At 43.6% G+C, this 17109-nt stretch overlaps 1 long non-coding RNA gene across 1 annotated transcript in view; it reads left to right on the top strand.

The window, feature by feature from the left end:
• The first annotated feature begins 315 nt into the window (after nt 1-315).
• LOC310835398 overlaps nt 316-17109 on the top strand; it is a 35021-nt gene continuing 18227 nt past the window's right edge. Inside the window, exons 1-2 of the long non-coding RNA XR_014559636.1 lie at nt 316-383; nt 1648-1778. This is a non-coding gene — a long non-coding RNA (uncharacterized lncRNA). The remainder of the gene's footprint in view (nt 384-1647; nt 1779-17109) is intronic.

Raw genomic sequence — 17109 nt, 5'->3', positions numbered from 1 at the left:
CATCAGAAAAATGTTGGAGGGTTTGAAATCAAAGTCCAGAGGAAGATTTATTGCAATAATGTCTCCCATAGGGCCTTTTCAGATCAGGACGTGTGTGAAGTAAAGGGTTGCTAGTTATGGCTGTATGAGGTCGTCCAGCTTTGTTTCAGGGTCTGATCCAGTGATTTGGATTGGGCCCTTATTCACAGGAACACTTGCAGGAGGGCTCACCTTACACCCTGAATCCAAAGCAATAATTGCAAAACTGAAGATTTCGTCCTTCCACTGAATTGCATTGGGAAACCAAAATAGCTGTAAATTTTGGTTTTTTCCACAAAGCTGCATGAAACCTGCTGGTGTAGTAGCCCCCCAAATGGAGATCAAAACTGCCACATTCCAGACAGGTAAGCAGAGGGGTTTCTTTGAAGTTTGCTTTCCGCACAAAACACATTTGTATCATAAAATGCCCATGGGTTTTTAGTTTCATTCCATAGGTGCATGAAGCTTTGCAGACATCGCAGGCCTCCCCAACTTCTCAGAGGATTAAAGGTAAAGGGACCCCTGACCATTAGGTCCAGTCATGACCGACTTTGGGGTTGCGGCGTTCATCTCGCTTTATTGGCCGAGGGAGCTGGCATACAGCTTCTGGGTCATGTGGCCAGCATGACTAAGCCGCTTCTGGAAAACCAGAGCAGCACACAGAAATGCCGCTTACTTTCCCGCTGGAGTGGTACCTATTTATCTACTTGCACTTTGACGTGCTTTCAAACTGCTAGGTTAGCAGGAGCAGGGATCGAATAACCGGAGCTCACCCCGTCTCGGGGATTAGAACCGCCAACCTTCTGATCGGCAAGTCCTAGGCTCTGTGGTTTAACCCACAGTGCCACCCGCATCCCTAGTTCTCAGAAGATTACCCATGCCAAATTTTAGGCAGCTGGATCCAGGCTTGGGGTTCTCTGCTCTGTCCCCCCCCCCCAAAAAAAAAAAATCCATCCCAAAGTGGCTGTAATTAGTAAAACGCTGTGGATGGCATTCAACCTTGCAGTCTTCCGATTGTTCTGCTTGTTGCAAGCATTGTAGATTGTCACATGGAACAATCCCCTCCCGTTTCCCACATGTTGCTCTGGGGGTTCTCTGGACCCCCTCCAGACCCAATCTCAGCAGATGTGAGGGAATAAGACACACCTTTGTGCAAGGAGGAGCCCTTGGGCAGGGCTTCCACTGACAAGGTTCATTAGGTGAATCTCAGCCATTGAAATAACTTACATGCTTAAGTTAGGTCCATACATTTTAATAGGTCTACTTTAAGTAAACCCGGTGGAATACTGCCCCACCAGACACGGAGAATGGAATTTCTGCTATGTTCAGAAGCTGCATTCCATTCTCAACTTACTAAGTTTCAAAAAAGGGAAATGGTCAGTTGAGGGTCTTTCTGAGCTTTCAAGAATTCTTAGGGAAAGCCTGCTGCCAAATTCAGATACACAAGCCACAACTTAACACATTCAGTGTTAAGTAGATGCTGATTGAACCACTGCAACTGGAGCCAGACGCCAAAGTTCAAACCCTAAGTTTTGATTTCCTTTTTCTGTAACATTGGACTTTCTTTTTTTGCTTGCTGCGGTTAATTGGAGCTTCTTGAAAGCTAAACAGCTTTTTCTTCTTCCTTAGAATATGCCTGATTATGACTCATTGTGGTCTGGCGTTCACAGGCTGATCCATGGGAACTCAGTAAATGAATGGTCACAGTGCCTAGCAGAAGGTTTGAAATCAGTTACTCTATCCAGAGGATGCCAATAGAGGTAAGTTGGTTGAAAATGGTACTTTGCAATGAATTGTAATAATATGACATTAATAAAATTATTTTAAGAAGAAAGGAAAATGGAACGTCAGTTACTTATTTGATGGGGAGTTAATCATGACTTATGTTGCAATCCTAGCCCCACTTAACAGGGAGTAAGCTCCACTGAATACAGTAGACTTGCTTCTGAGTAGACATGGTAAGGTTTACACTGTACTTTTGTTGGACTTAATGCTTTAATCCATTAATATTAAGTGTTGTGTTCAAGTAGAATCACATTGTACGGTAAAGGACCCCTGGATGGTTAAGTCTAGTCAAATTCAACTATGGGGTGTGGCGCTCATCTCACTTTCAGGCTGAGGGAGCTGATGTTTGCCTTCAGACAGCTTTTCTGGGTCATGTGGCCAACATGGTGGTGCCCATTTATAATGAAGAAGTTACATTTTCCTAAGAACTTCCATTGTTATTTCTAGACATTTGTAATTCTTATGCACTGTCCCACAATAGAAGCTTCCTAGCTGGTTTTGCACAAAACCCCTTTCACTATGGGTACATGTTATGCTTATGCAAATCTACCATGAGAAAAAATATCTAGATCTAAGCTAAAATAAAAATAAAAATTGTTGGGTGATTGGACTTCTTATCTGTATGTTTCTGAGCCGACAAATGAGGCAACATCAGAGAAGAACCCACATAGGGAAAGGTTATCATGGTAATATGAAAGTGGTACTCTACTTCTTTAGGAACAAGGAGAATTGTCTGCAGAGGGAGCAATTAAGGAAAATCCAAGTTGAAGATATTTACTTAATTAATATCTTATCAATTATTAAGAGCTCCCAGAGCTAGAACATATTTATTGATGTTATGATGATATGACTGAAATACTCACAAAAGTTAATATTTATTTTTGAATGACAAATTCCAGTGGAAAACTAAGGAGTGAACTAAAGTAGGGAGGATTTTTGTGAATCAACATAGCAAAGGCAGGTGCAAATCCCTAAAATTTAAAAGCAGAATGAAAATTGAAAAGTGGTGAAGTTGAGGTAGGGATTAAGCAGGGAAACTCAGAGAACAAAACATGTCAGGTGCAAAAGAAAAATGATCCAAACAATGATGTTGGAATAGAGCCTGGGAAAGAAGTTCAAATAGCAACCATAGGTTTTTTTCACTTGGCCTGAGAGGGTAGGGACCTGACTGATTCTAGCTACAAAAGCTGATCCTGATGTATTGTTTAGGGGTGGTTGTCGCTGTTGCTGATATTATTTTTTGTAATCTTTATTTTTAGATCTTATGATTTATATGGAAATTATTCATTTCGGTTGTGTACTTTTGACAGGGTTTATTGTTTGTGACTACTTTTGCCATGGTTGTAATTATGCAAATCTTTTTATGTTGTAAGCCACCTTGAGCGTAGCTTTAACTATGGGAACGTGGCATAAAAATAAGATGATGATGTTGAGCCATAGGTATGTTTCAGAAATAGTTAAGGTGTGATGAGTCTCATGCAATGGCAATGCATTTTCAGTGACATTTTATTGCACACTATGCCCTCAATATTTTTCTCCCCCAAGAAGAAGATAACGTTTGAAAACCTGTCTACCTGTTTCTAACGCTATCTTGGGAATTAACACGAGAAATCTACATGCTAAATTACAAGATGTGGTGATTGAATTCACTGCCTGAAAAATGGAAAGCAACACTAAAGGAAGGCTGGAATCACAGTGTTAATGAGATTCAAACAATACAGATATGATGGACTCCAGATAAAAGACAAATGTTGGTATCTCTGCATTTTAATCAGCCAGATCACAGTTTTTGATGAACATGCCTAAGGGAGTGTTCTGTGCTCTGCTTTCAGAGTGAGTGAAAGGAAACAAAATGAGCAGTTCTATATGGCACAGTTAGTGACAGATGATGCACTCTTTGGGATTAATGCTAGAAAAATGGGGATAATGATCTTTGCCCCTGCTTAATAAAGTGCTTGCAGCAAATTACCTGGGAAGTAGTACCGAGGTAAATTACTATCCCACTGAAATTGAAGGGCCCAAATGTCTGTTTCCTATTTGAAAAGTGTGCTTTCTATTCGAAATATGTTGCCTGTGAAATCTAAGCTACAGTAATGAAAGTGAAATCTTTGCAAGACACAATTGCTCCGATCCATTGACCCATGTGCACTTGGTTGGTCAGGAAATCTCTTACCCAGGCTGCCTCATTCAGGCTGAAGGAGTAATCAGATCCGTATCCATCGAAAGCTGCTCAGATATGTCTGCTTCCACCCTTGGAACGGCCTGGGAGCTGGTTTACAGCTTACATTCATCTCAGAAAAACAAATTCATGTGATGACTTCTTCCCGCTCCTGCCGCATTGGGTAGAACTTGTAAAAATATATACCCTTCCATCTCACAGCATGAGATATCTCTGCGCTTCTCACAAGGAAGTGGGATATTTTTAACAGCTTGATAGAAATCTCAGGCGGTATGTTTTGTTTTCTTAAGGTGGCAAACCTAGGCATGTTTATTTGGGCCTTGGATGCCATGGCTTCTGCCATGTCTCCTGCTGCAGGGTCTGCGTTGAGCCAAAGGTGAGACTGTCCCAGAAGACTTGCAAACACCATTTTAGTAGCCATGATAACCTCAAAATTAATTGGTTGTTGTTGCGGCAATGAGCTCATCTAAGTTTATTCACACTTGCTTCGATACATGCTAATTGGCTTGCTTTGATGCTATGCTTATCTATGGGTGTGTGTGTGCTGGGCTCTGGGCCCAGAGCAGGGAGCTATATATAAGACTTGGGTATTTGCCACCTATGCCCTCATCAGCCAGGCAGAGTGATGGGAGGTTCCGGCCAAAGTTTGTTTGGGTGTGTGGACCAGTCATGAAGACCTCCCACTGCTTTGGTTTGGTCCACCCTGAGTCTGTAATGGTAGTGGGACTTTGTAGGCCTTTCTTATAGTAAAGCACTAGAACTGGCCACTCTGGTATCCCTGCAGCAAACTACTTGCAAAGGCTCACTTTTGGCCCCATGGATGAGGACAAGGGTCTCAGTGTCAGACTGAGGAGAACTAGGTTTCAGGTGACATGCCACCAGCACCACTCCATTGGTAGCCTTCAGCATGTGCATCTGCCCTACCAGTTGCTGGAAACAACAGAAGGGGATAGTTCTGTTTTCCTCGGGTCCCGCTTGATGATTTCCCACAGGCTTGCCACTGTGAGAACAGGATGCTGGACTGAATGGGCCATTGGCCTGCTCCAACAGGCTCTGCAGCATTATGTTCCTCAACAATTCCCCAGCCTGAGTCTTAGGTTCACCATAGCTTCTCCTGCTCCACAGCCATGAAGGAGTATGAAGCTGCTGAATCAGCTGTGGACCCTTTAAAGGCTGCAGACCTACCAAGTGGGGGCAAAGCCGCTGGAACCTGAGGTCCTGGCAGCTTTCTTCAGCCTTCAGATGGTCATCCTTGCTTGAGACAACATCTTTTATAACTCAGCCAATAGGGCCTACTGGGAACTGCCTAGGACCTCACCTGAATCTGCAGCCTGTCAAGTGGCAAGTTTTAACTGATATGATACATTATCCTTTTGAGCCATAAGCTTGGAGCATTGTTGAATGAAGTAGGAAGCCTTGTGTGATTTCATTCGAAGGGTAGTGGTGAGGGTTCAATTCACATGGATGAGGTTACCCAATAGGCTTGGGGGAATAGGTTGCTTATAAAAGGTTGTGAATGGGATACAGGTGGTGCTGTGGGTTAAACCACAGAGCCTAGGACTTGTCGATCAGAAGGTCGGCAGTTCGAATTCCTGCAACAGGGTGAGCTCCCGTTGTTTGGTCCCAGCTCCTGCCAACCTAGCAGTTTGAAAGCACAAAGTACAAGTAGATAAATAGGTACCACTCCAGTGGGAAGGTAAACGGCGTTTCCGTGTGCTGCTCTGGTTCGCCAGAAGCGGCTTAGTCATGCTGGCCACATGACCCGGAAGCTGTCTGCAGACAAACATCGGCTCCCTCGGCCAATAAAGGGAGATGAGCGCCGCAACCCCCGAGTCGGTCACGACTGGACCTAATGGTCAGTGGTCCCTTTACCTTTACCTTTAAAAGGTTGTCAAGACTCTCCCCTGAGCATTTCCCTCTTCCTGTTTTTCAGCATTTCACTACCATTTGCCAGCCACTTTTCAAAGTTCTGTAGGATTTTTGGAGGAGGTGCACCCTGTTTGCCCTTCAGCAATCCTATGGTCCCTGGGAAAGTGTCCTATAGGCTGGCGGAAGCTACGGATCTCCAGATTTGGACAGAGAGAAGTCCAGTATCAGATGTCTCCTCCCACTGCTGTGGAAACTTCTGCAGTCTTTGCACTGCTGACATTGGAGCTGCGTCATTGGTAAGGTAAAGGTAAAGGGACCCCTGACCATTAGGTCCAGTCGTGGCCGACCCTGGGGTTGCAGCGCTCATCTTGCTTTATTGGCTGAGGGAGCTGGCGTACAGCTTCTGGGTCATGTGGCCAGCATGACTAAGCCACTTCTGGAGAACCAGAGTAGCGCACGGAAACACCGTTTACCTTCCCGCCAGAGCGGTACCTATTTATCTACTTGCACTTTGACGTGCTTTCGAACTGCTAGGTTGGCAGGAGCTGGGACCAAGCAACGGGAGCTCACTCCGGCACAGGGATTCGAACCACTGACCTTCTGATCAGCAAGTCCTAGGCTCTGTGGTTTAACCCACAGTGCCACCCGCGTCCCAGAGCCCAGGGTTACAAGGGAATTTACATGGGGTGGGGGAAATAACATGGGCTGGAAATGGATTCCATCCCCAGTTCTGAAACCATGAAGCCTGCAGCTATTCAGTTTTTCCATCCCAATGTAACAGGTAGAAAAGAGCTAGTGCATATGAATCAACGGCATCTATCATTCCATCCCTTCACATTATTAATAACTGCACTGCACACAGTTCACAGGTTTTTCTCCTATTTTTCTTTTCTAATAATACTTGCTAGTAAAAACATCTGAGAAAACAAAAGAATGGAAGAAGTCAAGGGAGAAGGGATTTTTTGTGTGTGTGCCATTCTAATTAGGAGGGAAAAAACATGTTTTTCTTCTTAAAAATTATACGAATCCATCCAAGTTATAAAACAAGGAATGGGGGTTGAGGAGGAAGCAAATTAATTTTCTATTTGTGTGTTAGTTATAGTCTCTCTCTTAAGAACAGTGAATCACTACTTTTCAAATATTATAAACAGATGGGCCATCACTATAGCAACCGCAAAAAACATCAGGTCAAGCACTAAAAAAACATTTACAAATAATGCTGCCACACATAGAAAGGGACTGTGAAACACTGGACAGGGAGCTAAAGAGACTTAGGGCACAGGTAGTCTTTTCATCACTCCTTCCTGTTGAAGGCCCAAGAAGAGAGAAGACAATACTTGAGGTAAATCACTGACTGCACAGGTTGGGGTAATCAGGAAAGATTTGACTTCTTGGATCATGGTCTCCTCTTCCTTGAGGTAGGACTTCTGGAGAGAGATGGGCTGCACCTCACAGCAATTGGCAAGAGTGTGTTTGCCAAGAGTCTTGGGAATATGTTCAGGAGAACTGATGGAGGAGGGAACACGCTTGTTTTCTCCTACTCTGTAGGGTAGGACTCAAACCAATGGCTTCAAGTTGGAGGAAAGGAGATCCCGACTAAACATTCGGGGGAAAACTTTCTGACAGTAAGAGTTGTTCAGCAGTGGAACAGACTCCCACCAGAGGTGGTGGACTCGCCTTCCTTGGAGGTTTTTAAGCGGAGGTTGGATGGCCTTGTGTCATGGATGCTTTAGATGAGATTCCGGCATTGCAGGGGGTTGGACTAGATGACCTTGGGATCCCTTCCAACTCTAAGATTCTATAATTCTATACTCTTTGCAACCTATGCCTTATGCTACTCACCTACAAATGTCTAAATAACCTGTCACCTGGCCTCCACAGTCACTTACGGAGTCACTGTTAAGACCGTGTTCATGGAAGACAATCTTACTTGGCTGAGTGATCACCAGAAAAGAAGAAGAGAAGACGAAATAACCTGTCACTCATCTACAGAATGTTAAAAGGGGAAAGGATTTCTGCATGGTCATTTGAAATATATTTTGCATTTCAGCAAAACAGAGCTTAATGTCTTTCTCTTTCTTGAAGCCTATATATCTTATTAAAGACAGGACTGCTCACCAAACATTTCATCCATGATTTCCAGGAGTTAGTCGTGATTTAACGCCTGGTTCTGAGGCCTAGCTTTGTCCAGTAAAGCAAGCTGGGCATCTCCTCTTAAAGTAATTTCAGAGGTGATGTGAGTGCTCCTGAAGAAGTGTGCATGCACACAAAAGCTCTTACCAATAACAAACTTAGTTGGTCTCTAAGGTGCTACTGGAAGGATTTTTTTTTTAAAAAAAATGTTTCAACTACGGCTGACCAACATGGCTACCTATCTGTATTATCATCAAGTTTATTTATAAGCCACTTTTCCAAATCATGCCCAAAGCAGATCGCAAAGCAGCGAACACATCAACTACACTCAGTTCATGGGATCTTTCCACTCACATATGACATCAACCAAGTGGTAAGAGGGCATGGGGAGGCACACCCATTCCTGCGCAAAACAGACTCCCCCAAAGTGGAGAATCAAAATTGTTGGCTACCACATTGCAAAGTCTTATGTCAGCTCATATTGCAGGGGTGGGAAACCTTTGCTCCTCCTGCTGTTGCTGGAATAAATCTATCATCCCTGAGCAGAGGCCAGAGTGCTAGAGTTGGAGTCCTACACAATCTGGAGGAGCACAGATTCCTCAACTCCACCATATTGTGATAAGGATGGGGAGAAGCCATAGCTTATCGGAGGAGCACATGTGTTGAATGCAAAAATACCCCAGGTTCAGTCTGTGGCATCACCAGGTACAACTGGAAAATAATTTTCACAACACGCTGGACAGCTGCTACCAGTTGGTGTAAAGGTAAAAGGGTAAAAGGTGAAGGACGACCTTGGGGTTGTGGCGCTCATCTCACTTTCAGGCTGAGGGAGCCGGTGTTTGTCCACAGACAGCTTTCTGGGTCATGTGGCCAGCAGGACTAAACCACTACTGGTGCAATGGAACAAAGTGATGGAAACCAGAATACACAGAAATGCCGTTTACCTTTCCACTACAGCGGTACCTATTTATCTACTTACAGTGATGTGCTTTCAAACTGCTAGGTTGGCAGCAGCTGGGACAGAACAAAAGGAGCTCACCGTGTCACAAGGATTTCGGCAAGCCCAAGAGGCTCACTGGTTTAGACCAGAGTGCCACCCACATCCCTTTTACCATTTGGTGACAATACAGAGCTACATGAACTAATAGTCTAACGCTGTATAGAGAGAGTTATATAGAGAGAACTAATAGTCTCACTCTGCATAAAGCTTCTCCCTATGGGATGCTGATGGGAAAAGGGCCTGTAGCTCTAAAGCAAACCAACCTCTATAGCTGCCTAATCTATTAAATTGGTGACCTTTTCCCACACTCTTATCTTAAGACATATTCAATTAACTAAAAAAAACCTTTATATTTCTCATGTCATGTTAAGGGCTTTCCATGTTCATTCAAGCTTGAGCATGCTGCAAAATTGCAGCCATTAAGGGCTACCACCTTAATAATGACACTCTTTAGGCAATATCCTACCCTGTGAGTAGTTCCAGGTTCACCACTACGTTGGAGCTGGAGGACAGTTAGTGGCAGAGAAATAGACCTAAATGCCAGATTTGTTTGTTCACTGGTATAGACTCCTTGGGTATATAAGCCGCTAGCTATCATGCAACCGGAACTACTTAAATGGCCTCAGTCCTATATATCTGAAGGAGTAGCTCTATCCCCAGCATTCAGTCTGGCCACTAAGATCTAGCTCTGAGGGCTTTCTGGTGGTTCCCTCACTGTGAGAAGTGAAGTTACAGGGAAACAGGCAGAGGGTCTTCCCAGTAGTGGCACCTACCCTGTGAAACACCCTCCCATAAGGTGTCAAGGAGATAAATGACTATAAAACCTTTAGAAGACATCTGAAGGCAGACCTGTATTGGGAAGCTTTTTATGTTTGATGTTTTATTATGTTTTTATATGTATTGGAAGCCGCCCAGAGTAGCTGGGGCAACCCAGTCAGATAGGCAGGGTACAAATAATACTATTTATGATGATGATGATGATGATTATTATTACTATTACTACAATTCCAGAAGTACCATCCTCAAGCTTAACTCACACACACTGTCAAGTTTCAAACCAGTCCTTTGAACCACTTTTTAAATATGAGCCATAAAACTTACTGTTCTCTGCCCACTGGTTTCTCACTGCAATAGTCGGATGAAATTGAACTGACTGACCATTAATAGAGACCAGGCTTCCTCAAACTTGGCCCTCCAGATGATTTGAGACTACAATTCCCATTTTCCCTGATCACTGGTCCTGCTAGCTAGGGATCATGGGAGTTGTAGGCCAAAAATATCTGGAGGGCCAAGCTTGAGGAAGCCCGATATAGGCCCTGCAATACCAAACACCCAGATAAGAATTCTGGAAAGCTCAAAAGCTAGCTCACCATAATGTCACCTATAGATTTCAGACTTGGAAGGAATATCCATTCTTCTGCTTTCTAAATGTTGGCTCCCTTTTTGGTGTTCTGTAGAGTCTAAAGCTGTTTAGTTTTTTGTTTCACTATTGATTGAGATTGGCTCCTCCTTCTCTCAAGTCTTTGGCACACCAATCACTGGTTCAGGAGAAAAGTTTGGGGTAAAAAAGGCTCCTCTGGTTTTAAGCCCCCAGAGAAGTTTCTAGTCCCTGAGCTACCCCAAAAGACACAATTTGGAACGGTTCTCTAGCCTTGGGAGCCAGTTGCTATGCAGGAGCCACAAACTGGCATCACAGAGCAGATAAGGGCGGCGGTGGCGGGGGGGGGGGGGAGCTGGAATTGTCCACAGTCCCACATAATACTATGGCCATCAATGAAACAACCCACTTTCATATCACCACAAGCTGGTAGTCACTAGGCCATGGGAAGACTAACTAGGGCTGGATCTACACACATTAAAAAAACACACACAAAAAAACACTTCAGGAAAATGCATTGTAAACCTCAAAGGGGGAAATCACGCTGGTGAAAGATGGAACGCCACAGCGCCATCTGGTGTCACAGTGTTATAACGCATATAAAATACTTTTTCTTTACTAATGTAGCTGAGTCCTAAGTTCTGTTTGCTGATCCTAATGCCTTTCCTGGACAATGGAGGGCAAGTGCCATTGAATTCAGCCATTTCAGGAAACAAATAGGAGACTAAAGTAAACTCAGGATAACTACCTCAGGTCATAATCTATTGGGGAGGGGAGAGAATCCTTGGAGAGACAGGAAACATTTATGTTGGAATAATTATTTGTGAAGGCAAGAAAGGAAGAAAGAGCTTATTTAAACATGCAGCAGTTCTAATTTCAGTTTTCCCAAACCTCTCTCTCCCTGCGGAAAATATAATTTATCGTTGAATACTACCTATAAGTAGGGCAGTGAAATAAAAATAAACTGAGATTAGAATAGTAGCATTTCCCTAATCAGCTACAAGCAAGGGTGATGTTGCTTGAGGTTTCTAACCTGGTACAAGTTGCTTGACCAGAATATCTGAAGTAGATTTCTGATACAAGAAATAACACCATGTTGGAACACTAATAATAATAATAATAATAATAATAATAATAATAATAATAATAATAATTTGTCATATACAGCACAGTGGGTCACAAATTACCCCACAAATGGGCAGAATTCATCCCCAGAGGAGCCCCACTAGGCTCAATATGGTCTGCTCCTCTTTACAGTTATTTGCACATTATTAGGTCCGTATAGTTAAAGCTATGGTTTTCCCAGTAGTGATGTATGGAAGTGAGAGCTGGACCATAAAGAAGGCTGATCGCCAATGAATTGATGCTTTTGAATTATGGTGCTGGAGGAGACTCTTGAGAGTCCCATGGACTGCAAGAAGATCAAACCTATCCATTCTGAAGGAAATCAGCCCTGAGTGCTCACTAGAAGGACAGATCCTGAAGCTGAGGCTCCAATACTTTGGCCACCTCATAAGAAGAGAAGACTCCCTGGAAAAGACCCTGATGTTGGGAAAGATTGAGGGCACAAGGAGAAGGGGACGACAGAGGACGAGATGGTTGGACATGTTCTTGAAGCTACCAACATGAGTTTGACAAAGCTGCGGGAGGCAGTGGAAGACAGGAGTGCCTGGCGTGCTCTGGTCCATGGGGGTCACGAAAAGTCAGTCATAACTAAACGACTAAACAACAACAGTGTGTCTATACCCCCATGTTTGTGTCAGGGTTTTTTTTGTTTTTGTTTTAGTGAAGTAGAATGACAAGAAGTGTGCAGGTTTCTCTCTGCCCCCCCTCACCTGAAAACATTCACCTCCACCTAAGGGCACGGTTGTACCTTCTAGCTCTCACCCCACTGAGGCATCTCTGCCAGATCCACCCCCTGCCCCCCACATATTGACAGGGAGAAGAGAGACCTTGAAGATAGGCTCCCTCTGCGGTTTAGAGCATTGATAATGCAGGGTTCCAGATCAAGGAGGAAACCAATGCACATAGAGCCTACAAAGTAGAATTATATTTTTAAAAATGAATAAAAAAGTTGGAGATAGGGTACATTTTTGAAATATGGTGACTTTTTCAACAACAGGGGGGAGTCATTCTTTTTAACTTAAATGTCACATTTTGATCTGAACTTCAAACCTGGAAGTTCAGATCAAACCTATTATTAATATGGTGAAGGTGTTAATTACAGGCTAAACCAAGTTGAAAGGAGCAGAAAGAAACTCTGGCTAATTAGATGACTATCAGTTCTTGACTGGCCCTTCTTTCATTTCAGTGTAAGTAAAAATGATTTATCTCAGGGCGCAGCAGTAGATAAGGGTTCAAAATTCTATACAAACTCAAAAAGACTGGACAAAGTGACAAGGTTTCATATCATTTATAACACAATGGAATTTCCTACTGAAGTTTAATTTTAAATGACATCTGTGTAAAACATTATGTGGATTGATGTTAGGGGTTGCTGTGGCAGACAAATCTCTCAAGCTTCTTTGTTTGACTTTTGACTTTTCAATTTATGGAGAAAATATTTTAGTTATTGCGAAATTGAATTCCCAGTGACAGATGTTCATGAGAATTGTTTTCCTAGCCAATGACATTCTTCTCCTTCTCCTCCTTTAAAAATACTTATACTGTCCCACAAGTCTGCTCACCCCTCTTGGTGTCGCAGCGTTGCAGGACGGCAGAGACTTCCCTATGGCCCCGATGAGGGAACTGGAACAGTGGTGCACTTCTTGATGTGTGTGTGGGGAGGGGGCTTAAGCCCCCTCCGCCTATCAGGAACTGGATCCTAGCCTGCACCCGGCTTTGGCTAATGGGGATGCAGGCTGGGGACATGGCTTGTGCCAGGGGGTGGAGCGGATGGATCAAGTAGGCTTCCCTAGGATCCGGCCCTTGCCCATTTAAGCAGCCCACACCTGGGGCACTACCTGTTTGTTCCTTCGCTGGGTTTTTCCCTTGCCCACCCACCCTCAGTTTAAGCTGATAGTCAATGACTTTGCTGGGGCTACGGTGGCCGCCATTCTTTAAGGGGCCATGTAGGAATTTGCCCACCGGGCTAATTGGCACTGACCCGGTGGTTTTGCCTACCTCATAGCAATAATCACAACTGGAGTTGGGCATTGGGGCAATCCATTGTTTTGGATAGAGGGGAGGAAGTGGTCCCCTCCTGCCCCTCCAAGCGCTGGGGTGTCCCATTAAAGGGATCTGGGGGGAGTGGCCTTGTCCATGCCCAGCGAGGGCCAAAGCTGAAGGCACTCTCCCAGATGGTGTTCCCTGCGGGGGTCACCCTATTGGATGTAAGTCTTAGGAACCCCAGTCTGGATTGACCATACATCAGTTCCAGTGGGTGGGCCGGAAGTATTTTGATTGCTCCATGCCCAAGCCAAACCTCTTTCATCTGTATTCAATAAAGTTGTGGCCTGTTTTGACCCCCAAAACCAGCCTCACTGGTCTCTAATTTTCATGAGTTGGGGTATGGGAACCCAATGCCTGGTTCTGCAACCATGTACAACAAAAATGATTTAAGAGATAAAACACCACTAAAAACAACAACAACTGGCTCATCTTACAAGTATAAATTGCTGAAGAGGCCTGTCAACTTTACCTTGCCAGTCAGCCCATTGCAATCTCCATTGATTTTAGCTGAGGTGATAAAACTAAAGGTTTCAATATTATCAATGGATTCATATATGCCTGTCAGGATTATGCCCATTATCTCTGACCAAACCCCAGATGCTCATTCGCTTCTGAAATATCTACATGATAACCCTTTGAGAGGGCAGGAGATCATGCAAAAAATGGCATCAGAAATTTTTATGCAAATTACAACATTCCTCAGGGTGTTCCCCCAATCATAATCTAATAAACAAACAGATTTGGGAATATATTCATCTCTTCTTCTGTTTCCCAAGACGTCTTGCTCATTGCTGCTGGACCAGGTGAAATATTGTGGACGGATTCAACAAGCTGTGTTCAGTGTGACACCCAGGTGTATTTTTCTGGACTGCTGCAACCCAGTTTCACTTCTGAAAAAGACTTCCTATAAATAGGTTTCTTCCCAGGCAGTTACACAAGTTTACTTGACAGGATATCCATCCACATCGCCTGCCACAGTCCCACAAGAATTTCTGAATGGTTGACAGGTTAAACAACTTCAACAGAAATGCTTTTGCAAAGGCAAGAATGGTTCGTGTAATAAGGTAACATGGCTGGGATCCTTTCATCTCCTGACTAGTGGCTTAAAGTCTTATTAACCTTGCATCTACTTGTCCCTAATGAACACCTCATCTCCATATCCCCCAACATTTTGGGAGGGCAAATTGAGGCACCCCCCACTATCCCACTGTCCCCATTGTTTGCCTGCTCCCTTGCCCCCTTGCCACTACCATATCCCTCTCTCGCCCCCTTGCTTATTCACTTCCACTTTCATCTCCCCACTCCCTGCCCCTCTTGTACATTCACCCATGGCCTCCTCCTCCTCCTCAGCCTTAGGAGAAGCTGTACCACCCTGTTCAGCCTCTACTACCTCCTTTGGTGCCCAAAATAAATAGATAAATGAATATTCTGGAAGCTGCGATGGAAGGAGGAAGAATTGTGATGATGCACTCTGGTGTGAGCCAACTGACTCAAACCACAGGGCAGGGCATCTGTCTTTTGGTACAACCAGAGTATGGGAGCCAAAATGGGACATCTGAGATTAAGATCAGAAACCAGGGCAGCTTCTATCAATCCGGAATGTTCCATTTAAAATGGGACAGTTGTGTGGCTTGCCTCTCCAAAGTTGTAAATGATGTCAATCTTCATGCTACTATTGCCTTCTCAGGATGGGTGGCAAAACAATTATCCCATACATCACATCATCAAAGGAAGTTACCCAGTCTAGCGGATTTAAGCATTCAACCAACAGCTTAGATCAGTTATTAGCTGTTTATCTGGATTCTCATTTGCCTGAGGGATCTGAGGCAGCTTGTCAACAATTTGGTCCATTGCTGGGCAGGCAGCTTTGAGATAGGCCTGAAGGCCCATCAATCTGCATTCATGGGATAACATTTATCTGCATCAATGGGATAATAGGACAAACCATCTTTGCAATATCTGAAAAATGGGAGATCTGCATATCCTTTTTATTTTATTTTTGGCCTCCCTCTAGGATAACATAGAGAGTAGTCATCCAGAAGTAGAATTCTCAAACCATTTTGCACCTGAGGCCTGAATAGATTTAGTTGACAACATGCATTGGGTTGTGGTGGGGGGTTAATAAATATGTGTTATAGCCAGTGCTATTTTTCTAGAAAAAGAGGTCTGAAACTCACCAAGATCATTTCCCTTGTTGTCTTATAATGGCAATGGAGCCCACCTGAGAGGTGCTGGAGTTCCAGCTTGGGGGGGGGGGACCTGGTTATAGCTATTGTGCAGTATGGTACTATTATTACATAACAATTAGTACACATTTATCCCTGTCATGCTGAAGAAGAGACCCCAAACCCCTGCAAACCTGTTTACAATTCATAGGTATGTCTCTGAACAAAGTTATTCTAGCTGGTAGTTCCCACTCATTTCCTTAGCATGCCAGTGGACCGCCTGGAATGGAAGATCAAACTGGAAATCAATAAGACTGCACACAGCTGTCAGCTTCAGTTGAACATCAGGTTAACATCTGAAACTGAGCAAATAACTGTAAGTGTCATTCCAGGGTCAGTAATTTTAAAAACAGCCTTCCACAACAGTCTCCCTAATCAAATTTAAATGAGAGATATATTCACAACAGTACTTAATCTCAGGATTTTTTTTTCATTTGCAAACACAACGGCAAGCAGTCTGCATCTTCATAATGTTTCTGAAATGTCGATATGTTGACCTGGACTTTTCTATTAAATGTATGTTTTGGTTTATATAGACTATAAATTCATCTGGCATCCCACCCAGGGTGAAATTTAACACTTGTAAGTGGATATTGAACAGTATCTACCACAGGGAACAAACAGAGCAGCTTGAATCAATTTCCTTATTTCCAATGTACTATATGATAGTCTGGAGTCTATATTTAATATATATTTGCGTGACAAATAAACCTGACAGTCCTTTTTTAAAAAGCACAGCTCTTGTTTTAACAGTTTCTCACTGTGGTTTCTATTTTTTTTTCCCTCTTCAAAAATAGTCTAGTTGGAACAGCATGTTTCCTCTGACTAACCACAGTTTTAGCTCCAACACCTCCAGAGACGACTTGCTGTAATCTCATTCCAGGGTAGGCTGGGAATGATTCCAAAAGGCCTGGAGGATTCTGGGATAAATTGATTCTTTGTGCTCTCATCTGAGTAAAGGTAAAAAGGGCATATCTTTCTGCCCACCACAACTGAAGCTGCTGAAAAGAGCTGGGTGGGAAGCGAGTGTGTGAAACCTAGGAACATTTAAAGCCTACATCGAATAAGAAATCTTGCACAGGCGTTTCATTTCATTCTCAGGATCTTCAGCAAATTTTAGAAGCCCAAACTCAAGATAGAGTTGCTGGCCTAGTGGTGGCTCCATCCAGATTAAGAATTTATGGTTCTAGAAGAAACTAAATGGGAGTCATCCTGTTGCCAGATCAAGACTAAGGGACAGGAGTCCTTTACAGGTGTTACAGCTATGAAGGGACAACAGAAGCAGAGTGTTAGTTTCTGTTCTTATCACTGTGCAGCTGCTTGGAGTCACGGGACTCTGTTTACATTCCTG

Source organism: Podarcis gaigeae (assembly GCF_964106915.1).
Source record: "Podarcis gaigeae genome assembly, chromosome: 17".
NCBI classification, from domain to species: domain Eukaryota; kingdom Metazoa; phylum Chordata; class Lepidosauria; order Squamata; family Lacertidae; genus Podarcis; species Podarcis gaigeae.
This window is presented reverse-complemented; position numbering and strand designations above follow the sequence as displayed.